The following is an 18,642-nucleotide window of genomic DNA, read 5'->3' on the forward strand; positions in this document are numbered from 1 at the left end:
TGGAGTATCATCTATAAAGAACTGAAAGATGGCAATTAGACTGTACAGTGTAAGGGGAGTAATATTTACATAAGTTAAAAATACAGATTAGGGCCAGATTATTGAGGATTTTAAAACCAAACAGGCATTTATTCTATCCTAGAAGCAATAAGGAAGCACTGGCTTTGGTTAGAAACAGGAATGATATGGTCAGGAATTTTCTTAAGAAAAATCCTTTTGCCATTTTGTCAGCTGTGTGAAGAATGGATGAGAGTTGTAGAAGTCCTGACATAGGAGATCTCAATTATGAAGTCATTGTAGCAACCTAGGTGAGAGATTATGAGGGGGGTTTAAACTAAGTACTTTGTGAAAAGAGCGAAAGAGTCAGCTTCAAGGGATGTTGCGGAGAGGTAGAAATTTTAAAAAAGGGGGGGAGGGAACTTACTGGATGTATGGGATGAGAGAGAGAATGTGAAAAATTGATTATAGTGCCAAGGTTATGGACTAAGGGGACTGGAAAGACAGTGGTACCTTCTATAGAAATATCAGAGTTTGGAAGAGGGATGGCTTGGGGGGAAATGATGAGGAGTATATTTTGGATAAGTTGATTCTCAGGAAATAGATCTGTGAGTTTTCTGTATGGAGCTGGTATTAAACACATGGGAATTAATAAGGAGAGAGAAAGAAAGTAAGAGAAAGGGGGGAAGGAGGAAGAGAGAGACAGAGACAGAGTGATAGAGAAACAGAGACAGAGATAGAGAAACAGAGACAAAGAGACATAGAGACAGAGACAGAGACACAGAGACACAGAGAGAGAGGGAGGAAGGAAGGGAGGGAGAGAGAGAGAGAGAGAGAGAGAGAGAGAGAGAGAGAGAGAGAGAGAGAGAGAGAGAGAGAGAGAGAGAGAGAGAAGGAGCAAGAAAGAGAAATTCAGACAGAGACAGAGAGAGAAACAGAGACAAAGAGAAACAGAGACAGAGGAAAAAAGACAAAGAGATAAAGAGACATAGAGATGGAGACAGAGACACAAAGAGAGACAGAGAGACAGAGGCAGAAAGAGAGAGAAAGAAAGAGAGACACACACAGAGAGAGAGACACAGAGAGAGAGAGAGAAGAGAGGCCCTGCAAAGGATATTGCAAAGTACCCATTATAAAGGGGAGTGATATGCATACCTATATAACTATGGGCAAATTACTTTACTTTTGAGGTTCAATTTCCTAAAATGAGAGTCCCCTATAAAGTCTCTTAGATATTCTTATGATTGCATAATGCTATGAACCCTTGATCCCTGCCTCCAGGCTCAGAGAGTTAAGGATACACATATAAGACCACAGTCTGTACTCCTAAACCAGGCCAACCAGAGTTCTTGAGTTGTCTTTTGGTTTGTATCAGAAGAAAAACACTAAAAAAAACAACAACAAAAAAAAACTTTCAGAGAGTGCTGATGGGAACTTTCTTGATTACTGTGGGTACATAGGGCACAATGCCCAGTTTGTGGTGATGTGTCATAGTTTTACTATTCCACTACTGAGTCCAACTTTGCTTTCTAATTCAGATTTTAATCACACGTGGGAGTGGATAATGCAGTTCACTGGGCTGGAGTCACAAACTCTCAAGTAGATTATTAGCTCCATGTACTGAAATTACTATGCTCATGCAGGTCAGTCATAAATATGTTCTGCTAGCCGAGCAAGGGATAAGTTCTAAACGACGACATTCACAAGGAGTATGATCTGAACAAAGGGAAAATATGTAGGATCACCTAGATCCAGATGTAGAAATAAATAACTTTTTTACCATCTTCTCCAGAAAATAGGATAAAACCCCCAAATAAGGTAAAATGAATTATTTGAGATTTTACCCCTACATCTTTGTTTTTACTTATACTGCTCCCTCCACATTCAGAATGCCCTCCTATCTATACTAAATCTTAATTGCCCCTCAAGGGCAACTTTTTTTCTAGAAAACTTCTTTATTTGGAGCTCATTCTGAGCTCTCCTTTTACTGTAACATTCCTATAATTCTTATGATCTACACAATTTAACATTTGATTATATGTCACCTATTTATCTCCATTTTTTGCATATTTATCTCACATCCATAACTAGAGTGACTATTTTTAAAAGGAAGGGATCCAGTCTTGTGTTTGTTTTTTCTCTTCTTTTCAGTCCTGGGCTTAATAACCATCCATATCTCCACCTCAGTCATGTTTACTTTTTATTTCTCCTAACTATCTATAGACTTAAGAGGCAGTTTGGTAGAGTGAATAGGGAGCCATTCTTGAAGCAAAGAAGGTATGAGTTCAAATGAGATAAAAATTATGAAAAATAGTGCCTGGCATATAGAAAGCACTATATAAATGTCATCATCATTATCATCACTTATTGTTATTATTATGTCCTCCCCCTGATACATATTGACTGTGGTTCTCCAAATGAGTCAATTAATATCTCCATTCCCATCCCACCTACCCCAACTCTTTAAGACTTAGAATTTCAAGAAAAGGTTTCTTTTGATAGATGGGTCTCAGCCTGATCTCCCTAAACCACTGAAATCACTAATTCCTTAAAAAAACAAACTCGCCAATCACAGGATAAGGACACTTGGGAATTGGTTCCCACCTTTACCAGCATTACATGAAAGATTACTTGATGGGACAAAATTCCCAGAGGCAGCTCCGTTTAAATTTTTTAATTCATTTGCTAGTTCTTGGTTTAGTCTAGTCTCCTCATTTGACTCTGTAATGTCCTGATGCCTTAAACCTCGACTGAATTGCTGATTATAATTGTACACTTTACGTATCCTGTTTAACTTCTCTGAACTTCATCTTGTCTAAAACTGGCAAAATCATATTTCTAGGTAGATATGTATATGTCTCACAGGATAGGTAGAATTTTGTGATTATGTTTGATCTATAATTTCATCAGCATAGGGAATTTCTGTGTGAGAAAATTCCCCCTATTAATGCAGATTCATATTCTGTGCCTTTATTTTAGAGAATTTCTTGGGCATTAAGAGATTAAATGATTTCGTTAGACACAGAGGAAAGAATTAAACTCATGCCTTCTTGACTTAGGCGGCATCTGCCTATCCACTAAGATCATAGTGTGTTTCTTGAGAGTACAGGATGGTTGTGCTGGCTAAATGCGAGAATATGTGTAAATATTCCAAAGTTTTGGGACACACTGTACACATTTGTCAATTGCTATTGTTATTAATTTCATTTTAATCCTATGTAATTATATATTACTATATTATATATATATACATATGTATATATATATATGTATATATATATATATATATATGTATATATATATATATATAATTCTATACTTATGTATCCTTTGATTATGAACCTGTACCTGATTTCTGCATCCTATCTCTACCAAATTTCAGGATATTTCACTCTTCTACCTCTCATCTGTCCAACTGGATCATATCCTAGACCTTGTTTACTTGCACAATGGGCTGTAATGCTCCAGTTCCACCACTTCATTTTGACACCATTCCCACTCTATTTTTTAGGCTTTTTGGTCCTAGGAATTGGTAATGTTCAGATTCTTGCTTCCTTCCCATATATCGTCTGACACGATAGACATGGAGTAGGTAGTCAATAAATTCTTATTGACTTAGTGGCTCTTCCTAGCATTGTACCAACTAAGGAACAGATACAAGTCCTTCTGGCAGTGGAAAAAAAATGTTCAAGGAATGAAAATGCATAAAAAGACTTAAGTCTAGGGTTATGCTTATAAAAAGAATTGGCCATATGTTTTATTCCTGAATCATGTCTTTACTAGGCTAGAGGTGCTTTGAGCTGAATGCATAGGAGAATAAGAAGTCAGATAAGGCAGCTCCAATCCATGCTCTCCTAAAAGGATGAAAATCTGAAGCATCTACTGGGAAGGCAAAGGAAATTGAAGCTTCCACAATGTCAGCTGACTGGACAGAAGTGAAGATCTTGAATTTGTGAGTTCTGCTACCTTTCAATGCACAAACACAAAACACAACTACATAATGCAGTGTGGAAATTAAATATGCTATGCTATATCAGTTCTAGGCACATTAGCAGAGATTGAAAATGGCTTCACGCTTAGACATTTTCAATGGATGATAAATAGGGTTAATGGATTGTGACTGAAACACTCCTGCCCTCCTAAATCTTCCAGGAAGCTTTTAAAACTGGTAAATACATATTCCTCACAATGGTCTGCTGAAGTCTACTCTAATTCAATTTAGTGCTGCATAGGAGTCTGCATTAATGTAGAAACCAGCATGCAGAATGATCTAATCCTAGGCATTTTTCAAAGGGGAAAAAAAAACAACAACTTTTCAAATGTCTTTAAAGTCCTGGGCATCATTAGTCTATGGCAAAAGCTAGACCTTTTAAAACTGTAAACCGGGATCATTATTCAAGTTCAATATGTGTGTTTACCTGGGGAGATTTCATATACAGAGCTATTATTTGAACTTAATTTGCAAGTAAGTATACAGCAACAGGAGAGGGTTATGGGAAGGGGGCAAACAAATATAAAAGAAATTATAGCTGTTTGATTATTTGGGAGTAGGTGAGGGATAGGCCCTATACTGCAATTTTCTGAGAATGTGCCCTGACAGTGTGAGAATACATCCAAAAAAGAATGGGGCTATAAATATAAACAGAGGAAAATTAAGGGATAATTAACAACCCATCGCACTCAAATGTCGTAAAGCTTTGAGCCCATTTTAAAACAAATTAATAGTATTTTGTTTTTCCTTGTGGTGTGAAGGTGAATGTTGAAATGTTGAAAATTATCTTTGCATGTATTTGGAAAAATAAAATACCATTTAAAAACAAAACAAAACCTTGTGTTCCAAATTTTTCTTCCTTTTCCTCCATCTCTTCTAGACAGCAAGCAATTTGATATAGGTTAAACATGTACAATCCTTCTAAACATATTTCTATATTCATCATGCTGTGCTAAATAAATCAGATCAAAAGTGGGGGAAACATAAGAAAAAAAAAAAAACAAGCAGCAAACAACTACAATAAAAAAGGTGAAAATACTATTCCTTGATCTACATTCAGTCTCCAAATTTCTTCTGGAGGCAGATGGCTCTTTCCCCATAGATGTATTGGAATTGCTTTAAATCACCTCATTGTTGAAAAGAGCTAACTCTATCAGAATTGATCATCACATAGTCTTGTTGTCTCTATATACAATTTTCTCTTGGTTCTACTCACTTAGCATCAATTCATGTAAATCATTCTAGGCCTTTACTGAAATCAGCTTGCTTATTCTTTCTTATATAACTATATTATTCAGTCATTTCCTAATTGATGGGCATCCCCTCAATTTCTAGTTTCTTGCCACTGTAAAAAAAAAATTGTACATATGAGTCTTTTATCCCTCTTTTATAATATCTTTGAGATACAGATCCAATAGAGATGTTGCTGAATCAAAGAAGGGTATGCACAGTTTTATAGTCCTTTGAGCACAATTATAAATTGTTTTCCAGAAAGGTTGGATCATTTCAAAACTCTATCAAAAATAAATATTGAGCCAATTAAAAAAAAGACTTATTAAGGTCATAATTATGAGTTATGTCAAGGACATGCAGTGGTCAGAATAACATGGAGAGTGTGATACAGTAGAAAACACATTGGGTTTGGAGTCAAAAGATTCAGATTTTAAATCTATTTCTGCCCTTTAATACTATGTAGCCTTGGGCCAACTTCTCTGCATTTGTTTTCCTCATCTATAAAAATGAAGCAGTTGAAATAGAAAATGTCTAAATTCATTTTTAATCTCTCAAATCTAGAATCTTATGTACTACCAATAGACCTAGGGGCAGTCTGAGGAGAAATAAGACACCAGAAATTTTATAGAAATATAAGATGGACTTAGACCATCAGTTCCTGTTTAGGGAAGTAGAAGGAAGACATTAAGAACTCAATATCAAGAGATGAAGAAGAGTCATCACTTGGAGACCTTTCCTTTGAATGATCATAAACCTTTTTCAACATGAGGGAAAAGGATGTCACCTCTCCCTCCTTGTTTGTTTCCTTTTATTTTTACTTAATAGTATTTTATTTTTCTTCCAATTATATAAAGATAGTCTTTAGAATTCATTTTTGTAAGATGATGAGTCCCAAATTTTTTCTTTGTCCCTCCCTTACATCTCCCCTTTCCAAGCAATTTTATTATAGATTATACTTGGACAATCATCTTAAATATATTTCCACATTAGTTATATAAAAAAAAAAGATTCAGAAGATCCAGGCCATAATAGAGGGTTCTAACAAAAGGTGATCCACTAGAGAAATGACAAATTATTCTAGAAAATCAACCCCATAGGTCAGAAAGTGTCCAACACGTTATTGGAGAAAAACAAAGGACAACTAAAAATAACTCCATAATAGGATGAAGCAGTTAGGCACAAAATAAAAGGATGCTCAACTATGCACGTGTCAATGAACATGAGCTTGGACAGACTGTATGAGTTAATGGAGGAAAGAAGGGTCTGATGTGCCATGGATCACTAAGAGATGGACATGACTGAACAACAATACCCAATGGGAATTCAGGGCTTCCTAATAAAAGAGAAATTAATAATTGAATCCTCCAGTGAATTTTCATGGTTTGAGTTGCAAAAAATCTAGGTTGGAACCTGAGCCATCCAAGGTGAGCATTGGTCCTTTAATTCCCAATGGAGAGTTTGATTAAAGAAAGAGAGTTAGATAACCATTCTGGAAATCACATCTTTCTTTTTCCTTTATTTCTTTTTCATTCCTGCACAGAGTCTACCTTAGTACTTCAGGAAATGCTCAATGATTATTTCATTAAGAGAACAACTCATTGATGCCATTTAGGTACAGGTGATACTTCTGTACTGGACAGTACTGGAAAAATAGATCAGACGTCATTTTAGGCATGGGTGACAGAGATTTCAGAATGGTATTTTGAGGAATTTTATGCAAACTTTATTTTCTCTTTGTCCCCTGTACCTCATTTCTGGGATCAAATTTGGAAATCAGAGGCTCAGGTGAGGTCTACAATTCTTACCAGGTACTTAATCTTCCATTAGGGCCTGGATCCAGATTCCTAATTTCATTTCTTTTGATAGCCACTCATATTTCCTCCTGTCTTTCATCCTGGATGGAGAAAGGAACCACTCAGAATAATGAAATGGAGTGCCTCAGAAGGAGCTGTGAGCATATGTACATTTATTCACAACAATACTGCTCAGAATTCAGGCATTTAAACCAATTGGGCATGCATTTGCTATATAATTTAATTAGTACTTATGGCAGGCACCCTAAGAGCTCCTATTGCACAGTTCCTATTACAAATAATTATAAAATATACATATAATATTGGGAATGATGGGTCCTTTGTGATTACAAGAGTTTAATTCATTCAAGAGTTCTACTGACGTCATGCAGGGCAATAGCTATTTATGAATTCTGCAAAGTACAGGGGACAGATCTTTCTCCCAGGAAAGTGCATTTGTCATGATAGCACTTCACATTATTTAAATATTCATAATGAAGTCAATAGAGCAGACACACAGATAATCACCAAACCGTGCAAACTGCTTGATTTCAAATCCAAATAAAGGCTTGAGGCAAAAGAGAAGAGTATGAAGGATGTAGTGCCTTAATGAGAAACCATGGTCAATTTTTATTAGAATTTTTCCTGGAGAAGAATAGAGAAATATCAAAAATATTTGGGATGGTACAGATGCTTACATATAAGGGGATAGAAAAGAATTAGTGCCTGTTTTGGGTCAGATGGACTAAAACTGAGTCCTCATGTTTTTTGTCTCATTCATCTTAAAAATAGAAAAGTACACAAATTGATCCTCTATTTGATATTTGCCACAGCTGGGGGAGACAAAGCACCTTCTTTTTTATGCTGCTTACCACAATCTTCAGAGATTAGCAGTAGTATTGTGATATCTTTCTTTCAGTTACACGGTAAGCTCTTTGGGTGATAGCAACATAGAAAACTTCAGCAGTGATAATTTCTGTCATTTTGCTTAGGGCCTGGGATGAAGTTTCATTCATTCATTCAGGCACTTAAAGAATTCCTAAGATGTCTCTTTATTGTCTTAATAAATCCTTTCCTCAGAGATTATGCAAGTGATTCATGCAGACGGAAGCCTGGGAAATACTTAAATAGGTGTTTTCATATAGGCTTGAATATTTTAATAAATTGATATACTAATTACTAATGTATTTTTATATATTCTTTAATTGTGGGCTAAGTCAGAGTAACTAAAATATCTGCTGATCAAGGAGAAGTAAATAAGAAAGTACCAGAAGGGAAACAAGAATAGGTTTTGTCCTTTTTCCACCCCATTCCTGGAGTAGCATAGAAACAATTTCCCTCCATCTGTCTCTTGGAAAGAGATCATCTGGCCAGATGAGCTGTGAATATAAATCATTCTTCATTGTCTTAACTTCAGTCTTTGAATGTGAAATCACTTAAATATTACCCGAATTATATTAAAGATTTCTGATTTTTATCACTTGAAATACCATGATTTATAATTTGATAGATGAATTCTAGGGACTTCCTTACCCACTTCATGGTTAATTGACTTTCTGAGAATCACATAGTTCCTGGGGATTTGAACCTGTGTTCACTACTCTTTCCATTAAACCAGGTGTTTGTTGTTCAATCTTGTCCGATTTCCTGACTGTTGTACTATAGAGTACCAATAATGTCTATGGAGTTTTCTTGCTGAAGGTTCTGAAAGTAATTTACCATTTCCTTCTCCAGTGGATTAAATTAAATAGGTCTGGAAAAAGGCTCAGCACTCTATCTATTGAGCCATCTAGTTGCCTTTATTTCAACCACATTTTTGACTTTGACCCTTCACTTAGTATGCAACTTTTGAAAGGCTTTTAGACTTATTTATTTTGTAATATATGGGGAAAATATCAACAAATACTTATTAAGCATATGGGACAAAAAGGCAGGATATATAGGAAGTATCATGATACAGTTTCTGTTTTAAAAGAGCTTCTCAAATATGGGGAAAGTAGGGAAAACATGGAAAATAAAGCAACAACAGAAAAGAAACAATAAATACAGAAGATATCACAAAGCAATATAAGTGAAATATAAGTCCTAATAATGGTTAACTAGTCAACTAGCATTTATTAAATTTCTCCTATGTGCCAGGCAGTGAGCTAATAGTGATAATAACAGTGTAAGAGTTAAAATTCTAAAAAGCCTAAGGATCAACTATCACAGAGGAGAGTTTGACATCATAATAATAACTAAGAGTGAGGATCCATGACAAGAACATAGCTGTGGAAGAATATATTTAATTTGAAAGGAGTAGCGGATACAAAAGGGAATGAGACAGAACAATATTAACATGTGAGGAAATTTAGTAATGAAAGGGGAAAAAGAAGATGAAAAGCAAAAACAGAAATAATATTGTCAGTGAGGACATCTAGACTATCTAGGGAGAAAGCAGATATAGGAAAATTGGTTATGGTCATAACCTTGTGACAGAAATATGATAGTTGTTATAGCATACTTGGACAATCTGGATGTCTGCTGGAAGTCTCTCTCTCTCTTTCTCTTTCTCTCTCTCTCTCTCTCTCTCTCTCTCTCTCTCTCTCTCTCTCTCTCTCTCTCTCTCTCTCTCTCTCCTCTTTCTCTTTTTCCAGTCTTCTTTCTCCTTTCTTTCTCCATTTCTCAGAGAAAGAGCAATTAATTAACTAATTAATACTTTGTAGGTTGATTTAATGATTTAATTATGAGTTCCTTCAAAAAGTCTAAGAATCAATGAGAGGAACTGAAATTATTTACTTAATTATCACAGTCACTGAAGAACTAGGTCTCAAGAGTGGAAGTGATGAGAATCGTGGGGGAAATTAACTAACAAATATTGGAATTTATGACAAAGAAAAAAGAATCAACATGCTTTGGTATTGGGTAAAAGCTAGGAATTATTATAACTTTCTTAGGAGTATACTTATAATCTTGTATGCACTTTGGAATATGCCTGATACTTGACTCCAGAATGGAGAATTTTGTCTTGCTGAATAAAGACCATAGTGATTGTTTGAACTTGAACCAACTCTTCTTTAATATGATTCTTTGCTTAGAGACACTAAGTATTCTTCTTTCTCTCCCTTCATCAAGAAGATATCTCTCAGTTTTCATAATAGTCAATTCCTAGTGACTATAGCAAGCACATCTCTGGATTTTGAGACTGGGTAGTTATGGTTATTGAGGAACACATAGAAAATGTCAGTGTCTCTTTATCTCTTTGTGAAAAAAAAGACTATACCAATATACTGATTGGTATATAGATTGTACCAATAGTAGAGACTTCAATATAGATTACCCATAAACTGATTTTATGTGAATATTCAGAAAATGAAAGTGGTAATTGTAACAAAATAGAATGGCTTCACTTATAACAGATGTTAACTTGATTTCCTTTATTGACAATATAGACCAAGAGAATCAAGATGAATTGTACTGAAGCATTTAACAAAATCTCTTGTACTATTCTTGTGAACTACCTGGAGATATGTGGGCCACATAACAAAATAGTTAGATGAATTTGGAGCTGGTTGAATGCCTAGATCTTAGCAGTAGTTACGAATGGTTTTGATGTTAGCTTGGAAAGAGTTGCCAGTTTCGTAGAACAAGTCAAACCCTCTCATTTTACACATGAAGAATTTATGACACACAGAGGTGGGATTATTTGCCTAAAATCACACAAGGCAATAGGTATCAGAGGCACAGTTTATACTTAGATCTTTCCATGGAGAAAGTCATTGAATAAAAAAATGATAAATGGCTTCAATCCCTGGAAGCTGAAATTCAGAAATAGTATAGCATTGGAGATAGACAATTGACCTAAAGTCAGGAGGACCTGATTTGAGTCACTGTCACATAATGGCCGTATGATCCTGAGTAATAACTTTTTAGTGTCCCAGTCTACTCTTTTTGACTATATTCAATTCTTTGAAATTTGTAGATACACAATGATAAAAGTTTATTTCTTAATATGTTCCCTACACCAAGAAAAATGTGGGACCAGCCCTCTGTTTTCATCAATGCCTTGAATATAGTCAAAGACAAAATGTTTATCAAATTTACCTGTAACATAAAGTTAGGAGAAGATAAATTCAGGATCCAAAAGAAAAAAAAATTAACACAATAGACTATTAAGCTGAATCCAACTTAGTAGGAACAAACATAAGAAATTTCACACTTGGGTTCAAAACATCATCTGTAAAAGTCTAAGGTATGAGAGGCACAGCGAGATAGCAGTTTGTTTGAAAATAATCTTCAAACTTCAGTGGATATTGAGTTCAATACAAATCTATAGTATAATAGGAAAGGCATTTTAATTCGACCTTAAGTTACATTAATATAGGCATGACATATAGGACCAAAGATGTGAGAACAGTATATAATTCCACTTTGCCCTTTTTAGACTGATCTACTACAGTACTATGTTAATTTCTGTGCAACACATTTTGGGAAGGGTTTTGATAAGTTGGAAGTCATCCATAAAAGAACTATCACATGTAAAAGTGGTTGGACTTGTTGTCTTTGGCCTAAAGCGAAGAATTAAGAGCAATGGGAGGAAGCTGAAAAGAAGTTTGACATTTAGGTTTGACATAAGAAAATATTTTTCTGGCAATAACAATCTTCCAAAATAATAATGAACTCCCTTGGGAGGTAGTGTGTTTTTGTCACTGGAGAAATCTTCAAGCAAAAGGTGGCATCTACTTGTCAGATATATCAAAACAGAGTATTTCTTAGGTATAATTTGGATTAGATGGTCTCTGACGTCCCTCCTAAGTCTATATTCTATAGCACTCTTCAGGTTCATAAATTATTATTCTCAAAACAATTCTGTGAGAATGGTAGTACAAACATAATCATCCCCTTTGAATAGACGAGAAAATTGAGACCAAGAATTTAAAAATAATTTCCCTAAGATCATACAAATCATAATATTTGAGCCAATTTCATATCACCAATTGACTTCTAGATATATCAACTAGAAAGTAAATAGATATTTAAAATAAAACATTCCAAAACTCATCAGTTCTCTCCTAAACCCCATTCTTCTTCCTGATTTCTTATTTTCTGTACTTCCTGATTTCTGTGGAGAATATCACCATTTTTCAAGTGACCCAGTATCACAATTTCAATTTCATCCTTGACTCTTTACTCTCTCTTACCCTGCATAACCATCATTTGCCAATCTTTACTTCTAACATCACTAAAATTCATTCACTTATCTTTACTTACACAGCATCTGCCTTAATTCTGGCCCTAATAATGTCTCACTTAGACTATTGCACTAATCTATTACTTGATTGCCTTTCCTCAAATCTCTCCCTTTTCCAGTCCTTCCTTTACACAGTCATGTAGCTGATTTCTTAAAACATCAAATTCTCTGTGTCACTTCCCTAGTTAGTAAACTATTGATTTCTTATTACCTCTAAAATAAAATATAAGCAATTCTTAGCACATAAACTGTTTTATACCCTTGCATTATTATACATTGCTCTTCTTCTTGAAACCTATGGACCAAACTTTTTTTTGTTCTTTATAAATAAAGCTTAAAATTCTGCCTCCATACCTTTGCATAGGTTGTTCCCCTTGTCTGGAATGCCCTCCTCAGTCATCTCCATCTCCTAGAATCCTTTGTGTCCTTCAAGGTTTAGTAGAAGTGCCACTTTCTCCATGAAGCTTTTCTGAATTCTTTCTGCTATTAAATGGGCCTTTGTCCTTTGTGCCCATTTTGCATATATCTTTATGTATCCACAATTTGCCCTCTAACCAGATAGTATAAATTGTTTCAAGTTAGGGATTGTTTGCATAATTTTATCGTTAGCATAGTGGAGACCCAATAAATCTTTCCTGATTGATTAATTGAACTGTATTTAAAAACAGATATTTTGATTCCAATTTACCTGAAGAGCATTACCTCAAACTCCAGGTGTGATGAAGAGGACCACAAGACGATTGTCAGTCAACTAATCAAAAAAAGCATTTATTAGGTACCTATTATATGCCAATGTATTGTGCTCAGTGTAAGGATAAAAAGAAAGGCAAAAAAATCATGGTCCCTGGTTCCCTACAGAAATGTGGGAGACAACTTGAAAATAACTATATGCATATAAGACAATAGAGTTCAGGGGAAGATAATCTCAGAGGGAAGCTACTTATTTCTTTGATTTTCTTTTTTTTTCTTTTTTTTCTCTTTTTTGGGGGGAAATGGGAACATCCTTTGCAAAGGGTATGATTCAAGACGAGTCTTAAGAGAAGAAAGGTAAACTAGAGAGATGAAGTGAAAGAAAGGGAGTATTGTAAGCAAGGGAATCAGTAAGTACAAAGATACACACAATAAAGAAATCTAGGCTTTCTTCACAGAAGAATTTGAAATGGGTTCCAATCCCAGCATGTTTCTTTTCAGGAATGTCCAATGAGAACTTTCCCTCATTCTATTCTGAATTTTTAGAATATTATTTTTTAGTCTCTGTGCGACTAACATAATAGCACATATCTGTAGTCTTTACTAGTAGAGATGCTGAACTTTGTGGATCAAGTGCCTTCCCCATATTTAGTGCATATAATAGTGAACCCAGGACAAGCAAACTGACCCACATTAGAAAAATAGAAGATGTTCAAGGATCTCATGAGATTACCAGTGGGGTTGTTCCCTGAGTAGCTACTGAATTTCTAGTCTGGAAGAGATAGGGAGGCCCATACCATCATCATCATCATCATCACCATCATCATCATCTTCATGTGTACAAAGCATCTTGCTAAGTATTCTTCACTGAAATTATTCCAAAAGAAGATATGATCCTCTAATGGTCACATTGTCTATAATTATAGATTACTGACAGGACAAATGTTGCAAAATAAATGTTCCAAAATCATGTGATGGAATAGAGTAGGGTAGGAGTGGGAGTAAGCCAATAAAGAAAGAAACACATACATAACACTTTCTGTTGGCTTTAGTGACTAAGTTTGTTTAATTTCAAGCAGTTTCTTTTGTGGAGTGGGCAAAGGGGAGGAGGATAAGTGGGGTAGGTTGGAGAAACAAGGGAGAAAGGGGTGAAGGGAAAGGTGAAAGATAGGCTCCTGTGAGGGGGTGGGAAGGTGGAGGTTGGTACCTTAAACCTTCCTTTTAAAACTTCAAGAGAAAGTAATTAAATCTAACAGAAGCTGCTGCACATAAAGAGCTGCATTTACATAGATACCAGCACCATTTCATGTAGAGGAAATGTCAGTTTTCTATAAATATGCAGGTTCTGTCATTACCACCAGAATTATTCATTAGACTGTAAATCAAAACAAGATGAATGTACTGAGCCAACATTAGGACTCCAATCCCCTTGGAGGCAGCCTGTAAAACCCAAGGAGATCTCTCATGTATATTACAGGTCTGGATCTGCTCATTCACAAACAGGAGGATCATAGATGCCTTGTTGGGTCATCATCAAACGGATGGCTACCAGGGGATGATATTCCTCCCCAGAAATAATAATACTTAGGATTTGGTTTCAGAAAGAATCGATGTTGTCAAAAGCACCGTGTCAATCCCCAAATATAATCCAGTGGCTCTCTTTCTTCATTCTGACTTCACTATTAATTATATTTGTGTCTATAGATAAGCCATGAAATCTTTTTGCCTGAAATCAATCCCCTATGGACAATGATCATCATTAAACTCAGTCTTTAATGAGTAACATAATTCCATTCCCCTCATCCCTAATTCATCCTTATGATTCTGAATTTCCTTTCACTCTCCTTTGAAATTTATTCTCCATTCCCCATTGACTCCTTTCTCTTTCTTATTCCAACCCTCTTCAACTCGATCCTATCCAACCTCCCATTCTAAAGTTTTCCAAGCCTCTCATGTTCTCTGGAATGTCTGTTCTTTTTCATCTTAAATAAGTCTCCACCTTCTTGCAGTCACTGAGATTTGGTTTCTTACTCATGACACAGCACCCATGACTACCCTTTTCACCACTGGTGGCACTTTCACTCATATTCCACTCTCATGATAGAGGTGGGGAATTGAAATATTTTTTATTCTCCATTGCTACTTCCAGACTTTCTATCAACCACTAGTGAGTCACCTCTCCTTAGAGAGTCATTCAATGCATATTTATGACCCAGTCAAGATTCCTATAGCTTTTAGCTACAAATCTCCAAAACACTTTATCCTTCCTTAAATTCTATGCCTATTTCACAATCTGTCTCTCTTCCTCATCTGCTTTCTATCCAAGGGGCATCAATAAATATTGACACTCATTCAACACTCGTAATCTCTTTATTCCTCAGTTTACTCATTTAAAATAATCTACTACATCACTTCCTTGCTCTCTACTTTTTTATGTTCTTTTTTGTGTAGTCCATTATCATATTGGCATTGTTATCATGGACAAATCTTTTTATTCCTCCAATTATTTATTAGCTGTGTAATACCTAGAAAGTCACTGAATCCCTCCCAGAGCAAGTTTGGGTGTTTTTTTTTTTTTTTTTTTTTTTTTTTTTTTTTTTTACACAAACTCTCAAGACAGAAATGCTTTTGTTGACTTGACTTGCAGTCACTTTCAAGAAAGCAACTAGTAAAAAATGAAACTTTTGTTTGCTTCTTATTCACCAAAATTCTGCAAACGTCTTCACTCTGCAAGTGTCCTTCCTGCCTCATTCTCTTAGAGCAAATATTCCTAAATCCACAAATATACCCCACCCAAAAGAGTTCATGGATGTATTTCAAAGGGTCCTATAATTTTGATGGGGGAAAAATGTTTTTTCTTTCAAAATCATTGTTTTTCTTTGTGTTTATATATATGCTTATCTTATACATTTATAGAATTCATGTTAATAATGCAATAATGTCGAGTTATTTTGGCAAAAGGTTTAGAAATTTCACTAGTCATCCAAAGGAATCACAAAAAAGGTGCAGAACCTTTGCTGGGGAGATATGGCCATGAATACCTGAAGGCCATCTAAGGCTACCTCTGTTTATGTGCTATTTATGACCTTCAGCATTAACTATATATCAAGCTAGTGTCCTTTTTACAACTTCAACAAATTACGACCCCCAAAGGTTCCCAGGCATTGATTTTGAAATGTATGAGAATTCTAAGAAGCAAAATTGGAAGGCTTTAAACAGTGGTAGCCTGGTAAATGTTTAACAGTCTATAAAAAAAGTCTGCAAGACACACACTTTTAAGTTTAATCTGTTTAATAAGTTTTAACACTTCCTTAAATCTAGACCATCAACACAATAGTAAATCAACTTGAACTTTGCAACATTTGTTTATTTCTGAGATGTAAATGCTCACACTGAAAATTTAACAATTGAGCTCTCCAGTAGCAAGTCAAATCAGTTCTCCTGGCCTTAAAGATAAAATCAGAGAGACCTTTTCAACCCTTGCTCTGCCTCCTCTGCTCTGTCCACAAGTGTAACATGTTTTTCTTTTGCATCAGCTAACAGAGGCCACAGAGAAATGGGAAAAGCATAGACAAGGGGTTGGACTTAGAAATATAAGACATAAATTTCAAATCCAGCCCCCCATGGTAATATCCATTCTCCCATTAACTGTTAACCAATTAAGTTAATTCCTATCTTTGGGAGTATCTGTTCTTTAAAGGGCATATAAACTGAGAGACAGCTGCCATGAGGATCTGTTGCCTAAGAGAGAGGGTTGAATGATCTTTCTTTTATTAATAAATATTCTGGCTTTGCTAATAAAGTGATTAAATAACCAGAATCTACATCTTGTTATCCTACTCCTCCATGATTAAAAGCAGCTTATCTATTTAGTCCTATGGCATATATACACAGATACATATCTATCTATATATCTATATATATACATATATATAATATTGCATATATTACACTATTCTATATCAAATAAATATATCATGTACAAGTGAAGCTAATATGTATATGTAGTTATGTGTTTATATACAATATTTATAGTGTGTTCCCAAGTCTTCATGTGTTAAGCTATTAAAGCTGTTAAGAGCATTTAAAACTTAAAACTGAATTCATTCAATATATTAATAATATATAATATTATAATATTCTATATGATATTCACTTTATGTGATATTAGATTATAGAAGTCTGTGAATATAGAAATAGAGATAAATCTGATGTAATATTGATTAAGTATAGGCAAATCCAAAATTATTTATTAGACACCCACTATATGACAGGCATTGGATTAAGCACTGGGGATGTAATTAATGAAAAGAAAGACAGTCTGTCAAGGAGCTTACAATCTAAAAGGGTGAAATAACACCCCAAAAAAGGCATAAAAATGGGAGAGGGAGCATAGCATAGAAAGGGATATCAGCCATGGGTGTATTTTTTTTTTTCTGTAGAGTTAAAACCAGGCAGGGCAACAAATGAAAGTGTAGGGAACTGAGGGTCTAGTTTCTGTCCTATGAAAAGGAAGCTTTTGAGACCCTCCAGCCCTCTAATCATAGGGAGAGGAGAATGAGGGATATGATGTAAATCTAGGTTTGAGTCAGCAGCATGGTAGTGAGTTTAGAAATGATGAGCTTCAGATCTGTGGAGAAGGAAGGAATTTGTGACTAAAGAAGAAGTGGAACTCATTATTGAAAACCAATAGATACTTTTGATTATATTAAGTTGAAAAGTTTTTGTACTAACAAAACTAGTGCAGATAAGATTAGAAGCAAAGCAATAAATTGGGAAAACATTTTTTTACATTTAAAGGTTTTGATAAAGGTCTCATTTCTAAAATACATAGATAAATGGTCAAAGGATATGAACAGACAATTTTCAGATGAAGAAATTAAAATTGTTTAGTCATATGAAAAAGTTTTCTAAATCATGATTGATCAGAGAAATGCAACTTAACACAATTCTGAGATATCACTATACACCTGTCAGATTGTCTAAGAAGACAGGAAAAGACAATGATGAATGTTGGAGGGGATTTGGGAAAACTGGGACACTAAAACATTGTTGGTGGAGTTGTGAACTGATCCAACCATCCTGGAGAGCAATTTGGAATTATGTCCAAAGAGTTATCAAACTGTGTATACCTTTTGATTCAGCTGTGTTTCTATTGGACTTATATCCCAAAGAGATCCTAAAGGAGCAAAAGGGACCCACATGTGCAAAAATATTTGTAGCAGCCCTTTTTGTAGTGTCAAGAAATTGAAAACTGAGTGGATGCCCATCAGTTGGAGAATGGCTGAATAAATTGTGGTCTATGAATGTTATGAAATATTATTGTTCTATAAAGAATGATCAGGAGAATGATTTTAGAGAGACCTGGAGAGACTTATAGGAATTGATAGCTAAGTGATAAGAGCAGAACCAGGAGATCATTATATATGGCAACAACATGCTCATACGATGATCAATTCTGTTGGACATGGCTCTTTCCAACAATGAGATGATTGATGCCAGTTCCAATGATCTTGTGATGAAGAGAGCCATCTATACCCAGAGAGAGGACTGTGGGAACTGAGTATGGATCACAACATAGCATTTTCATTCTTTCTGTTGGTGTTTGCTTGCATTTTGTTTCTTTCTTGTTTTTTTTTTCCTTCTTAATCCGATTTCTCTTGTGCAGCAAGGTAATTGTATAAACATATGTGTGTGTGTATAATTTA

The 18,642-nt window shown here is 35.1% G+C and overlaps 1 long non-coding RNA gene across 1 annotated transcript in view; it reads left to right on the forward strand.

Annotated features, from left to right (window-relative positions):
• Positions 1 to 321: 321 nt before the first annotated feature.
• LOC141554670 (uncharacterized) overlaps positions 322 to 18,642 on the forward strand; it is a 39,393-nt gene continuing 21,072 nt past the window's right edge. Inside the window, exons 1-2 of the long non-coding RNA XR_012485916.1 lie at positions 322 to 389; positions 3,781 to 3,949. This is a non-coding gene — a long non-coding RNA (uncharacterized LOC141554670). The remainder of the gene's footprint in view (positions 390 to 3,780; positions 3,950 to 18,642) is intronic.

Source organism: Sminthopsis crassicaudata, chromosome 2 (genome assembly GCF_048593235.1).
Source record: "Sminthopsis crassicaudata isolate SCR6 chromosome 2, ASM4859323v1, whole genome shotgun sequence".
Lineage (NCBI taxonomy): Eukaryota > Metazoa > Chordata > Mammalia > Dasyuromorphia > Dasyuridae > Sminthopsis > Sminthopsis crassicaudata.